Here is a 16,104-nt window from a genome sequence, read left to right as displayed (position 1 = left end):
TTTGGGGCCTGGGATACTGAGGAGAGAGGAGGTAAATGGACAGGTATTATATCTCCTGCGATTGCAGGGGAAGGTGCCATGGGAAGGGGACAAGGTGGTGGGGGTAATGGAGGAGTGGACCAGGGTGTCGCGGAGAGCACGATCCCTTCGGAATGCTGACAGGGGAAGGGAGGGGAAGATGCGTTGGGTAGCGGCATCACCCTGGAGGTGGCGGAAATGGCGGAGGATGATCCTTTGGATATGGAGGCTGATGGGGTGGAAAGTGAGGACAAGGAGAACCCTGTCACGGTTCTGGGAGGGAGGGGAAGGGGTGAGGGTAGAGGTGCGGGAAATTGGCCGGACACGGTTGAGGGCCCTGTCAACAACAGTGGAGGGGAATCCTCGGTTGAGGAAAAAGGAAGACACATCAGAAGCGCTGTCATGGAAGGTAGCATCATCAGAGCAGATGCATCAGAGACGGAGAAACTGGGAGAATGGAATGGAGTCCTTACAGGAAGCAGGGTGTGAAGAAGTGTAGTCGAGGCAGCTGTTGGAGTCGGTGGGCTTATAATGGATATTAGTAGACAACCTATCACCAGAGATGGAGACAGAGAAGTCGAGGAAGGGAAGTGTCAGAGATGGACCATGTAAAGGTGAGAGAAGGGTGGAAATTGGAAGCAAAGTTGATAAAGTTTTCCAGTTCGGGACGGGAGCAGGAAACGGCACCGATAAGAGTCATCAATGTACTGGAAAAAGAGTTGGGGGAGGAGGCCTGAGTAGAACTGGAACAAAGAAGGGAGGTCAGTTTCAGTTTAAAGTTAAAGTTAATTCCCTTTTGTTTCGCAGGACCAGGGGACTGCTGGGTAAGTCAAAACCTATATATTTGGGCAGTTTAAAATAACTTTCTTTTGGTTGCAGCAGCTTTTTCAGAAGCGGAGAGTGCGGAGCAAACTATCAGCTGGGAGGTCAGTTTCAGTTTAAAGTTAAAGTTAATTCCCTTTTGTTTCGGAGGACCAGGGGACTGCTGGGTAAGTCAAAACCTATATATTTGGGCAGTGGCTGAACCCGAGACACTACACGTGTAATGTCTCCCACCCACCCTCCTCCTCTAACCAAAAAAAAAAGGACTATGGTGTGTTGATAAGGTAAGCTTTTTATTTTATTTCTTCTGTATCGTGTGATTGGTAAAAATTTACTTTCTTCTTTTACTTTTTTGACTTATCTATTAATTGGTTATTTGAAAAAGACCACAGCAGAGAAGAATCAAAGTATTTAGCTCATAAATGTATATAAATTAATAAAGTAATTAACTAAGTAGAGATAGCTGGGCAGGTGATGTGCTGTAGCTGTATGATGTGGAAGCTGGCTGATCCCATTGTGAACGGCAGGGACCACATCTGCGGGAAGTGCACCCAACTCCAGCTCCTCGAGAACCGCGTTAGGGAACTGGAGCTGGATGAACTTCGGATCATTCGGGAGGCGGAGGGGGTTATTGAGAGGAGTTATAGGGAGGTAGTCACACCTCAGGTAAAAGAAGTAGGTAGATGGGTTACCGCCAGGGGAAGGAGAGGGAACCAGCAGGCAGTGCAGGGATCCCCTGTGGCCGTTTCCCTCAACAACAGGTATACCGTTTTGGATACTGTTGGGGGGGACGACTTACCAGGGGGAAGCAATGGGGTACAGGTCTCTGGCACAGAGTCTGTCCCTGTTGCTCAGAAGGGAAGGGGGAAGAGGAGCAGAGCATTAGTCATTGGGGACTCCATAGTTAGGGGAACAGATAGGAGGTTCTGTGGGAACGAGAGACACTCACGGTTGGTGTGTTGCCTCCCAGGTGCCAGGGTTCGTGATGTCTCGGATCGTGTTTTTGGGATCCTTAAGGGGGAGGGGGAGCAGCCCCAAGTCGTGGTCCACATAGGCACCAACGACATAGGTAGGAAGAGAGATGGGGATTTAAGGCAGAAATTCAGGGAGCTAGGGTGGAAGCTTAGAGCGAGAACAAACAGTTGTTATCTCTGGGTTGTTGCCCGTGCCACGTGCTAGCGAAATGAGGAATAGGGAGAGAGAGGAGTTGAACACGTGGCTGCAGGGATGGTGTAGGAGGGAGGGTTTTGGTTTCCTGGATAATTGGGGCTCTTTCTGGGGTAGGTGGGACCTCTACAAACAGGTCTTCACCTGAACCAGAGGGGTACCAATATCCTGGGGGGTGGGGGGGGGGGGGGTTGGGGGGGAGATTTGCTCGTGCTCTTCGGGGGGGTTTAAACTAATTCAGCAGGGGGATGGGAACCTAAATTGTAGTTCCAGTGTACAGGATGTTGAGAATAGTGAGGTCAGGGATAAGGTTACAAGGACGCAAGAGGGCACTGGCAAGCAAGAACTCGGTTTAAAGTGTGTCTACTTCAACGCCAGGAGCATCCAGAATAAGGTGGGTGAGCTTGCAGCATGGCTTGGTACCTGGGATCTCGATGTTGTGGCCATTTCGGAGACATGGGTAGAGCAGGGACAGGAATGGACGTTGCAGGTTCCGGGATTTAGATGTTTCAGTAAGAACAGAGAAGATGGTAAAAGAGGGGGGGGTGTGGCATTGTTAATCAAGGAGAGTATTACGGCGGCAGAAAGGATGTTTGAGGACTCGTCTACTGAGGTAGTATGGGCCGAGGTTAGAAACAGGAGAGGAGAGGTCACCCTGTTGGGAGTTTTCTATAGACCTCCGAATAGTTCCAGAGATGGAACTCTGGATTAAGAGGAAAGGATAGCGAAGATGATTCTCAACAGGAGCGAGAGTAACAGGGTAGTTGTTATGGGGGACTTTAACTTTCCAAATATTGACTGGAAATACTATAGTTCGAATACTTTAGATGGGTCAGTTTTTGTCCAGTGTGTGCAGGAGGGTTTTCTGACACAGTATGTAGACAGGCCAACCAGGGGCGATGCCACATTGGATTTGGTACTGGGTAATGAACCCAGCCAGGTGTTAGATTTAGATGTAGGTGAGCACTTTGGTGATAGTGATCACAATTCGGTTAGGTTTACCTTAGCGATGGGCAGGGACAGGTATATACCGCAGGGCAAGAATTATAGCTGGGGGAAAGGAAATGATGATGCGATTAGGCAAGATTTAGGATGCGTAGGATGGGGAAGGAAACTGCAGGGGATGGGCACAATCGAAATGTGGAGCTTATTCAGGAAGCAGCTACTGTGTGTCCTTGATAAGTATGTACCTGTCAGGCAGGGAGGAAGTTGTCGAGCGAGGGAGCCATGGTTTACTAAAGAAGTTGAAGCGCTTGTCAAGGGGAAGAAGGCGGCTTATGTTAGGATGAGACGTGAAGGCTCAGTTAGGACGCTTGAGAGTTACAAGCTAGCCAGGAAGGATCTAAAGGGAGAGCTAAGAAGAGCAAGGAGAGGACACGAGAAGTCATTGGCGGATAGGATCAAGGAAAACCCTAAGGCTTTCTATAGGTATATCAGGAATAAAAGAATAACTAGAGTTAGATTAGGGCCAATCAAGGATAGTAGTGGGAAGTTGTGTGTGGAATCAGAGGAGATAGGGGAAGCGTTAAATGAATATTTTTCGTCAGTATTTACAGTAGAGAAAGAAAATGTTGTCGAGGAGAATACTGAGATACAGACTACTAGGCTAGATGGGATTGAGGTTCACAAGGAGGAGGTGTTAGCAATTTTGGAAAGTGTGAAAATAGATAAGTCCCCTGGGCCAGATGGGATTTATCCTAGGATTCTCTGGGAAGCTAGGGAGGAGATTGCAGAGCCTTTGACCTTGATCTTTATGTCGTCGTTGTGGACAGGAATAGTGCCGGAAGACTGGAGGATAGCAAATGTTGTCCCCTTGTTCAAGAAGGGGAGTAGAGACAGCCCTGGTAATTATAGACCCGTGAGCCTTACTTTGGTTGCGGGTAAAATGTTGGAAAAGGTTATAAGAGATAGGATTTATAATCATCTTGAAAAGAATAAGTACATTAGAGATAGTCAGCACGGTTTTGTGAAGGGTAGGTCGTGCCTCACAAACCTTATTGAGTTTTTTGAGAAGGTGACCAAACAGGTGGATGAGGGTAAAGCCGTGGATGTGGTGTATATGGATTTCAGTAAGGCGTTTGATAAGGTTCCCCACGGTAGGCTATTGCAGAAAATACAGAAGTATGGGATTGAAGGTGATTTAGTGCTTTGGATCAGAAATTGGCTAGCTGAAAGACAGAGGGTGGTGGTTGATGGCAAATGTTCATCCTGGAGTTTAGTTACTAGTGGTGTACCGCAAGGATCTGTTTTGGGGCCACTGCTGTTTGTCATTTTTATAAATGACCTGGATGAGGGTGTAGAAGGGTGGGTTAGTAAATTTGCGGATGACACGAAGGTCGGTGGAGTTGTGGATAGTGCCAGAGGATGTTGTAGGTTACAGAGGGACATAGATAGGCTGCAGAGCTGGGCTGAGAGATGGCAAATGGAGTTTAATGCAGAAAAGTGTGAGGTGATTCACTTTGGAAGGAGTAACAGGAATGCAGAGTACTGGGCTAATGGGAAGATTCTTGGTAGTGTAGATGAGCAGAGAGATCTTGGTGTCCAGGTACATAAATCCCTGAAAGTTGCCACCCAGGTTAATAGGGCTGTTAAGAAGGCATATGGTGTGTTAGCTTTTATTAGTAGGGGGATCGGGTTTCGGAGCCATGAGGTCATGCTGCAGCTGTACAAAACTCTGGTGCGGCCGCACCTGGAGTATTGCGTGCAGTTCTGGTCACCGCATTATAGGAAGGATGTGGAAGCTTTGGAAAGGGTGCAGAGGAGATTTACTAGGATGTTGGCTGGTATGGAGGGAAGGTCTTACGAGGAAAGGCTGAGGGACTTGAGGTTGTTTTCGTTAGAGAGGAGGAGGAGGAGGAGAGGTGACTTAATAGAGACATAAGATAATCAGAGGGTTAGATAGGGTGGATAGTGAGAGTCCTTTTCCTCGGATGGTGATGGCAAACACGAGGGGACATAGCTTTAAGTTGAGGGGTGATAGATATAGGACAGATGTCAGAGGTAGTTTCTTTACTCAGAGTAGTAGGGGCGTGGAACGCCCTGCCTGCAACAGTCGTAGACTCGCCAACTTTAAGGGCATTTAAGTGGTCATTGGATAGACATATGGATGAAAATGGAATAGTGTAGGTCAGATGGTTTCACAGGTCGGCGCAACATCGAGGGCCGAAGGGCCTGTACTGCGCTGTAACGTTCTCTGTTCTAAAGAATGCTCGACATAGCCCACAAAAAGACAGGCATAACTAGGGCCCATGCGGGTACCCATAGCAACACCTTTTACTGGAAGGACACCCGCGACACCCTGGTCCACTCCATTACCCCACCACCTCGTTCACTTCCCATGGCACCTTCCCCTGCAATCGCAGGAGGTGTAATACCTGCCCATTTACCTCCTCTCTCCTCACTACCCCAGGCCCCAAACACTCCTTTCAGGTGAAGCAGCAATTTACTTGTACTTCTTTCAATGTGGTATACTGTATTCGCTGCTCACAATGTGGTCTCCTCAACATTGGGGAGACCAAATGCAGACTGGGTGAACGCTTTGCGGAACACCTCCACTCAGTCCACAAGCAGGACCCTGAGCTTCCGGTTGCTTGCCATTTCAACACTCCCCCCTGCTCTCATGCTCACATCTCTATCCTGGGCTTGCTGCATTGTTCCAGTGAACATCAACGCAAGCTCGAGGAACAGCATCTCATTTACCGATTAGGCACACTACAGCCTGCCGGACTAAACATCGAGTTCAATAATTTCCGAGCATGACGGGCCCCCCATTTTACTTTTATTTTTAGTTATTTTTTCTTTGTTTTTTGTATGTTTATTTCATTTCATCTTAGTTTGTTCAGTTTGCTTCCCCACTTTCTTTTTATGTTTGTGCTTGCTGCTGTTCAATCTTCAGTCCATTAACACCCTATCTGTACTAATGCTTTGTCTTTCAACACACCATTAACATTGTTTGTCTTTGCTCCATGACCTTCTGGTCAGCTATTCTGTGGCCTTGTCCAATCTACACCTTCCCCTTTGTTATCTCCTGCCCCACCCCCACTTTACTTGCTTATAACCTTTGACATTTCTAATATTTGCCAGTTCCAAAGGAGGGTCACTGACCCGAAACGTTAACTCTGCTTCTCTCTCCACAGATGCTGCCAGACCTGCTGAGTATTTCCAGCATTTCTTGTTTTTATTCCACTCAGACCCTGACCTCATAACAGCCTTGGTCTAAACATGAACAAAAGAGCTGAACTCCAGAGGTGAGGAGTGAATGCAGCTAACACCAAGGCAGCATTTGACCAAGTATGGCATCCAGGTGCCCTAGCAAAACTGGAGTCAATGGGAATCAGGGCAAAACGCTTCCCTGGGTGAAATCATACCTAGCACAAAGCAAGATGGCTGTTGAAGGTCAATCATCTCAGTCCCAGGACATCACTGCAAGAGTTCCTCAGTGTTGTGTCCTAGGCCCAAACATCTTCAGCTGCTTCATCAATGACCTTCCCTACAGCAGAAAGTAGGAAGTGAGGGTGTTCACTGATGATTGCACAACACTTAGCATAATCTGCAACTCCTCAGATACTGAAGCAGCCCATGTCCAGATGCAGCAAGACCTGGACAACATCCAGGCTTGGGCTGAAAAGTGACAAGTAACATTTGTGACACACAAGTGCCAGGCAATGATCATCTCAAACAAGAGAGAATCTAACCATCTCCCCTTGATGTTCAATGGCATTACCATAGCTGAATCCCCCACTATCAACATCCTGCGGGTTATCATGACCAGAAACATAACTGGACCAGCCATATAATTTTGGAGAGAACTCACCTCCTGACTCCCCAAAGCCTATCCACCATCTACAAGGCACAAGTCAGGAGTGTGATGGAATACTCTCCACTTGCCTGAATGGGTGCAGCTCCAACAACACACAAGAAGCTTGGCACTATCCAGTACAAAACAGCCCACTTGATTGGCACCCCATCCACCAGCTTAAAAACATTCACTACCTCCAGCACCAGCATACTATGACTTAAGTGTAGACCATCCACAAGATGCACTGCAATAACTCACCAAGGCTTCTTGGACAGCATCTTCGAAACTCAACCCCTATCACTTAGAACAGTAGCGGGAACACTACCACCTGCAAGTTCCCCTCCAAGTTACATACCAACCCGACTTAGTAATTTATCATTGTTCCTTCATCGTCACTGGGTCAAAATCCTGGAACTCCCTATCCAGTAGCACTGTTCGGAGTTCAGGCCCACACAGACTGCAGCGGTTCAAGAAGATGGCTCACCACCACCTTCTCAAGATCAATTAGGGATGGGCAATAAATACTGGCCTTGCGAGCAGCACACACATTCCACTTCTCAGCATATCCCTCTCCCGAGGCTTGTACCCCATCTCCCTGGTTTGTGGGACAATTGCAGAAGCTCATTGCCCTTATTCTGTCATACATCACCATTTTTATCTTCCAGTATAAACCTCTCCTCAGGTTTGAACCCCCAAATGATCTCCCTTCCACATCTATACGCTATCTTGCAGCGTATCCCACAACTCAGGCACCATCCCATATCCTTCACACCTCTCCCGAAACCTGTAAAACCACTCCCTCCTTCCCCTGCCCTATCTCACCTTCTGCCCTCGTCTCTGCAACACCTCCTTGCCAGGAGGCTATCCCAATCCTATCTCCTTCAACCCTCTACAGGTTACCACACTGTGATCTACTCCCTCATACCCACCCCTTTCCTCTAAACCCACCCATCCCCTCAGACATCCCTACTCTCCACTCACTAAACCCCTACTGCATCCCGAGTCCCCCACACCGCCACCCTCACCCTAAATTCCTACACCCTCATCCCTAAAATCCCTACTGCACGCCAAGCCCCACTTCTCCCTTACCCTTACACCTCCCATACCCTCACCCCTAGCCCCCACATCTTCTCCCCCTACTCGCTCCCCCCATGCCCCGCTCTCCCCTAACCCCCTCCTCCACCCCATTACACCCCCTCCTCTCCAAACCCCCCTCTCAACGCACCCCTACCCAGCCTCTCCCACACCCTACCCACAAGCCCTCCTCTCCAAGCCCCCTCTGCCCCAGCCTCCCCTTTTACCCCACCGCTTACTATCCCCTAACCCCCTACCACCCCCCATACTCTTGTCCTCACCCCCCGACCCTCCCCTTGCACCCCCCAGCCCCAACACTCCTCTTGACCCCCCCCATAGCCCCCCTCCCTCCCCTTGCACCCCATTAGGCCCCATCAACCCTCCCCTTGCACCCCATTAGGCCCCCTCTAACCCTCACCCCTACCCCAAATCATTCCCCCGAGCCCCTCAACCCTACCCCTCTACTTCAGCCCCTCATCCCTCCTAATCCCTTCTGAATTCCCCCAAATATCCCCTCTTCGATTACCCTTCCAACCCACCCCTCTCTTCTGACCCTGACAAAATAGCCCTCCCCTCCGACCACACACCCCCCCCGCCCCCACCCCCCAACTCCCCTCCAGCCCCAATCCATCCTCAACCCTCCGGCCACCCCCCCCCACACAGGCCCCTCCTCGCCCCGTCCCCTCACATCCCCCTCCTTCCTCCTTCTCCCACCCGTCCCCTACTCTCTTCCCCCTCGGGCACCCCTCCTCGTCACCAACACCCCTCCTCTTCACCAATCCAACACCTTGTCCTCCTCTCCACCAACCCTCCTCCTCCTCCCCCCCCACCAATCGTCATCCTCCTCCTCATCCTCCTCCCCCCACCAATCCTCATCCTCCTCCCCCCTCCACAAATCCTCATCCTCCTCCCCCCCCCTCACCAATCCTCATCCTCCTCCCCCCCCCCTCACCAATCCTCCTCCTCCTCCTCCCCCCCCTCACCAATCCTCATCCTCCACCTCCCCCGCCACCAATCCTCCTCCTCCTCCTCCTCCTCCCCCCACCCCACCAATCCTCCTCCTCCTCCTCCCCCGCCACCAATCCTCCTCCTCCTCCTCCTCCCCCACCCCACCAATCCTCCTCCTCCTCCTCATCCTCATCTCCCCCACCAATCCTCCTCCTCCTCCTCCTCCTCATCTCCCCCACCAATCCTCCTCCTCCTCCTCCTCCTCATCTCCCCCACCAATCCTCCTCCGCCGCCTCCTCCTCATCTCCCCCACCAATCCTCCTCCTCCTCCTCCTCCTCCTCATCTCCCCCACCAATCCTCCTCCGCCGCCTCCTCCTCATCTCCCCCACCAATCCTCCTCCGCCGCCTCCTCATCTCCCCCACCAATCCTCCGCCTCCTCCTCATCTCCCCCACCAATCCTCAGCCTCCTCCTCATCTCCCCCACCAATCCTCAGCCGCCTCCTCATCTCCCCCACCAATCCTCAGCCTCCTCCTCATCTCCCCCACCAATCCTCCGCCTCCTCCTCATCTCCCCCACCAATCCTCCGCCTCCTCCTCCTCCTCATCTCCCCCACCAATCCTCCGCCTCCTCCTCATCTCCCCCACCAATCCTCCGCCTCCTCCTCATCTCCCCCACCAATCCTCAGCCTCCTCCTCATCTCCCCCACCAATCCTCAGCCTCCTCCTCATCTCCCCCACCAATCCTCAGCCTCCTCCTCATCTCCCCCACCAATCCTCCGCCTCCTCCTCATCTCCCCCACCAATCCTCCGCCTCCTCCTCATCTCCCCCACCAATCCTCCGCCTCCTCCTCATCTCCCCCACCAATCCTCAGCCTCCTCCTCATCTCCCCCACCAATCCTCAGCCTCCTCCTCATCTCCCCCACCAATCCTCAGCCTCCTCCTCATCTCCCCCACCAATCCTCAGCCGCCTCCTCATCTCCCCCACCAATCCTCAGCCGCCTCCTCATCTCCCCCACCAATCCTCAGCCTCCTCCTCATCTCCCCCACCAATCCTCAGCCTCCTCCTCATCTCCCCCACCAATCCTCCGCCTCCTCCTCATCTCCCCCACCAATCCTCCTCCGCCGCCTCCTCCTCATCTCCCCCACCAATCCTCCTCCGCCGCCTCCTCCTCATCTCCCCCAACAATCCTCCTCCTCCTCCTCATCTCCCCCAACAATCCTCAGCCTCCTCCTCATCTCCCCCACCAATCCTCCGCCTCCTCCTCATCTCCCCCACCAATCCTCCTCCGCCGCCTCCTCCTCATCTCCCCCACCAATCCTCCTCCTCCGCCTCCTCCTCATCTCCCCCACCAATCCTCCTCCGCCGCCTCCTCCTCATCTCCCCCACCAATCCTCCTCCGCCGCCTCCTCCTCATCTCCCCCAACAATCCTCCTCCTCCGCCTCCTCCTCATCTCCCCCACCAATCCTCCGCCTCCTCCTCATCTCCCCCACCAATCCTCAGCCTCCTCCTCATCTCCCCCACCAATCCTCAGCCTCCTCCTCATCTCCCCCACCAATCCTCAGCCTCCTCCTCATCTCCCCCACCAATCCTCAGCCTCCTCCTCATCTCCCCCACCAATCCTCAGCCTCCTCCTCATCTCCCCCACCAATCCTCAGCCTCCTCCTCATCTCCCCCACCAATCCTCAGCCTCCTCCTCATCTCCCCCACCAATCCTCAGCCTCCTCCTCATCTCCCCCACCAATCCTCAGCCTCCTCCTCATCTCCCCCACCAATCCTCAGCCTCCTCCTCATCTCCCCCACCAATCCTCAGCCTCCTCCTCATCTCCCCCACCAATCCTCAGCCTCCTCCTCATCTCCCCCACCAATCCTCAGCCGCCTCCTCATCTCCCCCACCAATCCTCAGCCTCCTCCTCATCTCCCCCACCAATCCTCCGCCTCCTCCTCATCTCCCCCACCAATCCTCCTCCGCCGCCTCCTCCTCATCTCCCCCACCAATCCTCCTCCGCCGCCTCCTCCTCATCTCCCCCAACAATCCTCCTCCTCCGCCTCCTCCTCATCTCCCCCACCAATCCTCCGCCTCCTCCTCATCTCCCCCACCAATCCTCATCCTCCTCCTCATCTCCCCCACCAATCCTCAGCCTCCTCCTCATCTCCCCCACCAATCCTCAGCCGCCTCCTCATCTCCCCCACCAATCCTCAGCCGCCTCCTCATCTCCCCCACCAATCCTCAGCCTCCTCCTCATCTCCCCCACCAATCCTCCGCCTCCTCCTCATCTCCCCACCAATCCTCCTCCGCCGCCTCCTCCTCATCTCCCCCACCAATCCTCCTCCGCCGCCTCCTCCTCATCTCCCCCAACAATCCTCCTCCTCCGCCTCCTCCTCATCTCCCCCACCAATCCTCCGCCTCCTCCTCATCTCCCCCACCAATCCTCATCCTCCTCCTCCTCCTCCTCATCTCCCCCACCAATCCTCATCCTCCTCCTCATCTCCCCCACCAATCCTCAGCCTCCTCCTCATCTCCCCCACCAATCCTCATCCTCCTCCTCATCTCCCCCACCAATCCTCAGCCTCCTCCTCATCTCCCCCACCAATCCTCCGCCTCCTCCTCATCTCCCCCACCAATCCTCCTCCGCCGCCTCCTCCTCATCTCCCCCACCAATCCTCCTCCTCATCTCCCCCAACAATCCTCCTCCTCCGCCTCCTCCTCATCTCCCCCACCAATCCTCCGCCTCCTCCTCATCTCCCCCACCAATCCTCATCCTCCTCCTCCTCCTCCTCATCTCCCCCACCAATCCTCATCCTCCTCCTCCTCCTCCTCCTCCTCATCTCCCCCACCAATCCTCATCCTCCTCCTCCTCCTCCTCCTCATCTCCCCCACCAATCCTCATCCTCCGCCTCCTCCTCCTCATCTCCCCCACCAATCCTCATCCTCCTCATCTCCCCCACCAATCCTCATCCTCCTCCTCCTCCTCCTCCTCATCTCCCCCACCAATCCTCATCCTCCTCCTCCTCCTCCTCATCTCCCCCACCAATCCTCATCCTCCTCCTCCTCCTCATCTCCCCCACCAATCCTCATCCTCCTCCTCCTCCTCCTCCTCATCTCCCCCACCAATCCTCATCCTCCTCCTCCTCCTCCTAATCTCCCCCACCAATCCTCCGCCTCCTCCTCATCTCCCCCAACAATCCTCCTCCTCCGCCTCCTCCTCATCTCCCCCACCAATCCTCATCCTCCTCCTCATCTCCCCCACCAATCCTCAGCCTCCTCCTCATCTCCCCCACCAATCCTCAGCCTCCTCCTCATCTCCCCCACCAATCCTCCGCCTCCTCCTCATCTCCCCACCAATCCTCCGCCTCCTCCTCATCTCCCCCACCAATCCTCCGCCTCCTCCTCATCTCCCCCACCAATCCTCATCCTCCTCCTCCGCCTCCTCCTCATCTCCCCCACCAATCCTCATCCTCCTCCTCCGCCTCCTCCTCATCTCCCCCACCAATCCTCCTCCTCCTCCTCATCTCCCCCACCAATCCTCCTCCTCCTCATCTCCCCCACCAATCCTCCGCCTCCTCATCATCTCCCCCACCAATCCTCCTCCGCCGCCTCCTCCTCATCTCCCCCAACAATCCTCCGCCTCCTCCTCATCTCCCCCACCAATCCTCCTCCGCCGCCTCCTCCTCATCTCCCCCACCAATCCTCCTCCTCCTCCTCATCTCCCCCACCAATCCTCCGCCTCCTCCTCATCTCCCCCACCAATCCTCCTCCGCCGCCTCCTCCTCATCTCCCCCAACAATCCTCCGCCTCCTCCTCATCTCCCCCACCAATCCTCCTCCGCCGCCTCCTCCTCATCTCCCCCAACAATCCTCCTCCTCCGCCTCCTCCTCATCTCCCCCACCAATCCTCATCCTCCTCCTCCGCCTCCTCCTCATCTCCCCCACCAATCCTCATCCTCCTCCTCCGCCTCCTCCTCATCTCCCCCACCAATCCTCATCCTCCTACTCCGCCTCCTCCTCATCTCCCCCACCAATCCTCATCCTCCTCCTCCGCCTCCTCCTCATCTCCCCCACCAATCCTCATCCTCCTCCTCCTCCTCCTCCTCATCTCCCCCACCAATCCTCATCCTCCTCCTCCGCCTCCTCCTCATCTCCCCCACCAATCCTCATCCTCCTCCTCCGCCTCCTCCTCATCTCCCCCACCAATCCTCCTCCTCCTCCTCCGCCTCCTCCTCCTCATCTCCCCCACCAATCCTCCTCCTCCTCATCTCCCCCACCAATCCTCCTCCTCCTCCTCCTCCTCCTCATCTCCCCCACCAATCCTCCTCCTCCTCCTCCTCCTCATCTCCCCCACCAATCCTCCTCCTCCTCCTCCTCCTCCTCATCTCCCCCACCAATCCTCCTCCTCCTCCTCCCCCCACCAATCCTCATCCTCCTCCTCCGCCTCCTCCTCCTCCTCATCTCCCCCACCAATCCTCCTCCTCCTCCTCCGCCTCCTCCTCATCTCCCCCACCAATCCTCCTCCGCCTCATCTCCCCCACCAATCCTCCTCCTCCTCCTCCTCCTCCTCATCTCCCCCACCAATCCTCCTCCGCCTCCTCCTCATCTCCCCCACCAATCCTCATCCTCCTCCTCCGCCTCCTCCTCATCTCCCCCACCAATCCTCCTCCTCCTCCTCCGCCTCCTCCTCATCTCCCCCACCAATCCTCCTCCGCCTCATCTCCCCCACCAATCCTCCTCCTCCTCCTCCTCCTCCTCCTCATCTCCCCCACCAATCCTCCTCCTCCTCCTCCTCCTCCTCATCTCCCCCACCAATCCTCCTCCTCCTCCTCCTCCTCCTCATCTCCCCCACCAATCCTCCTCCTCCTCCTCCGCCTCCTCCTCATCTCCCCCACCAATCCTCATCCTCCTCCTCCTCCTCCTCATCTCCCCCACCAATCCTCATCCTCCTCCTCATCTCCCCCACCAATCCTCAGCCTCCTCCTCATCTCCCCCACCAATCCTCATCCTCCTCCTCATCTCCCCCACCAATCCTCAGCCTCCTCCTCATCTCCCCCACCAATCCTCCGCCTCCTCCTCATCTCCCCCACCAATCCTCCTCCGCCGCCTCCTCCTCATCTCCCCCACCAATCCTCCTCCTCATCTCCCCCAACAATCCTCCTCCTCCGCCTCCTCCTCATCTCCCCCACCAATCCTCCGCCTCCTCCTCATCTCCCCCACCAATCCTCATCCTCCTCCTCCTCCTCCTCATCTCCCCCACCAATCCTCATCCTCCTCCTCCTCCTCCTCCTCCTCATCTCCCCCACCAATCCTCATCCTCCTCCTCCTCCTCCTCCTCATCTCCCCCACCAATCCTCATCCTCCGCCTCCTCCTCCTCATCTCCCCCACCAATCCTCATCCTCCTCATCTCCCCCACCAATCCTCATCCTCCTCCTCCTCCTCCTCCTCATCTCCCCCACCAATCCTCATCCTCCTCCTCCTCCTCCTCATCTCCCCCACCAATCCTCATCCTCCTCCTCCTCCTCATCTCCCCCACCAATCCTCATCCTCCTCCTCCTCCTCCTCCTCATCTCCCCCACCAATCCTCATCCTCCTCCTCCTCCTCCTAATCTCCCCCACCAATCCTCCGCCTCCTCCTCATCTCCCCCAACAATCCTCCTCCTCCGCCTCCTCCTCATCTCCCCCACCAATCCTCATCCTCCTCCTCATCTCCCCCACCAATCCTCAGCCTCCTCCTCATCTCCCCCACCAATCCTCAGCCTCCTCCTCATCTCCCCCACCAATCCTCCGCCTCCTCCTCATCTCCCCCACCAATCCTCCGCCTCCTCCTCATCTCCCCCACCAATCCTCCGCCTCCTCCTCATCTCCCCCACCAATCCTCATCCTCCTCCTCCGCCTCCTCCTCATCTCCCCCACCAATCCTCATCCTCCTCCTCCGCCTCCTCCTCATCTCCCCCACCAATCCTCCTCCTCCTCCTCATCTCCCCCACCAATCCTCCTCCTCCTCATCTCCCCCACCAATCCTCCGCCTCCTCATCATCTCCCCCACCAATCCTCCTCCGCCGCCTCCTCCTCATCTCCCCCAACAATCCTCCGCCTCCTCCTCATCTCCCCCACCAATCCTCCTCCGCCGCCTCCTCCTCATCTCCCCCACCAATCCTCCTCCTCCTCCTCATCTCCCCCACCAATCCTCCGCCTCCTCCTCATCTCCCCCACCAATCCTCCTCCGCCGCCTCCTCCTCATCTCCCCCAACAATCCTCCGCCTCCTCCTCATCTCCCCCACCAATCCTCCTCCGCCGCCTCCTCCTCATCTCCCCCAACAATCCTCCTCCTCCGCCTCCTCCTCATCTCCCCCACCAATCCTCATCCTCCTCCTCCGCCTCCTCCTCATCTCCCCCACCAATCCTCATCCTCCTCCTCCGCCTCCTCCTCATCTCCCCCACCAATCCTCATCCTCCTACTCCGCCTCCTCCTCATCTCCCCCACCAATCCTCATCCTCCTCCTCCGCCTCCTCCTCATCTCCCCCACCAATCCTCATCCTCCTCCTCCTCCTCCTCCTCATCTCCCCCACCAATCCTCATCCTCCTCCTCCGCCTCCTCCTCATCTCCCCCACCAATCCTCATCCTCCTCCTCCGCCTCCTCCTCATCTCCCCCACCAATCCTCCTCCTCCTCCTCCGCCTCCTCCTCCTCATCTCCCCCACCAATCCTCCTCCTCCTCATCTCCCCCACCAATCCTCCTCCTCCTCCTCCTCCTCCTCATCTCCCCCACCAATCCTCCTCCTCCTCCTCCTCCTCCTCATCTCCCCCACCAATCCTCCTCCTCCTCCTCCTCCTCCTCATCTCCCCCACCAATCCTCCTCCTCCTCCTCCCCCCCACCAATCCTCATCCTCCTCCTCCGCCTCCTCCTCCTCCTCATCTCCCCCACCAATCCTCCTCCTCCTCCTCCGCCTCCTCCTCATCTCCCCCACCAATCCTCCTCCGCCTCATCTCCCCCACCAATCCTCCTCCTCCTCCTCCTCCTCCTCATCTCCCCCACCAATCCTCCTCCTCCTCCTCCGCCTCCTCCTCATCTCCCCCACCAATCCTCATCCTCCTCCTCCGCCTCCTCCTCATCTCCCCCACCAATCCTCCTCCTCCTCCTCCGCCTCCTCCTCATCTCCCCCACCAATCCTCCTCCGCCTCATCTCCCCCACCAATCCTCCTCCTCCTCCTCCTCCTCCTCCTCCTCATCTCCCCCACCAATCCTCCTCCTCCTCCTCCTCCTCCTCATCTCCCCCACCA

The 16,104-nt window shown here is 55.7% G+C and overlaps 2 protein-coding genes across 4 annotated transcripts in view; one reads left to right on the top strand and one right to left on the bottom strand.

The window, feature by feature from the left end:
• The window catches only part of nras (NRAS proto-oncogene, GTPase), an 84,970-nt gene that overhangs the window by 48,381 nt on the left and 20,485 nt on the right, over window positions 1-16,104 (bottom strand). Inside the window, exon 1 of one of the 3 annotated variants that reach the window (XM_068057032.1) lies at window positions 6,375-6,463. The exons of the other annotated variants lie outside the window; for them this stretch is intronic. The gene's annotated coding sequence lies outside the window, so the exon portion shown is untranslated. Of the gene's footprint in view, window positions 1-6,374; window positions 6,464-16,104 lie in introns of those variants that run through there. 3 annotated transcript variants of the gene reach the window in all.
• The window catches only part of LOC137384016 (uncharacterized), a 76,266-nt gene continuing 61,207 nt past the window's right edge, over window positions 1,046-16,104 (top strand). The window contains exon 1 of the mRNA XM_068057583.1: window positions 1,046-1,124. The gene's annotated coding sequence lies outside the window, so the exon portion shown is untranslated. The remainder of the gene's footprint in view (window positions 1,125-16,104) is intronic.

Source organism: Heterodontus francisci, chromosome 25, assembly GCF_036365525.1.
Source record: "Heterodontus francisci isolate sHetFra1 chromosome 25, sHetFra1.hap1, whole genome shotgun sequence".
In the NCBI taxonomy this organism is placed as follows: Eukaryota; Metazoa; Chordata; class Chondrichthyes; order Heterodontiformes; family Heterodontidae; genus Heterodontus; species Heterodontus francisci.
Note: the sequence above shows the minus strand (reverse complement) of the source record. Positions and strands in the feature narration are given on the sequence as shown.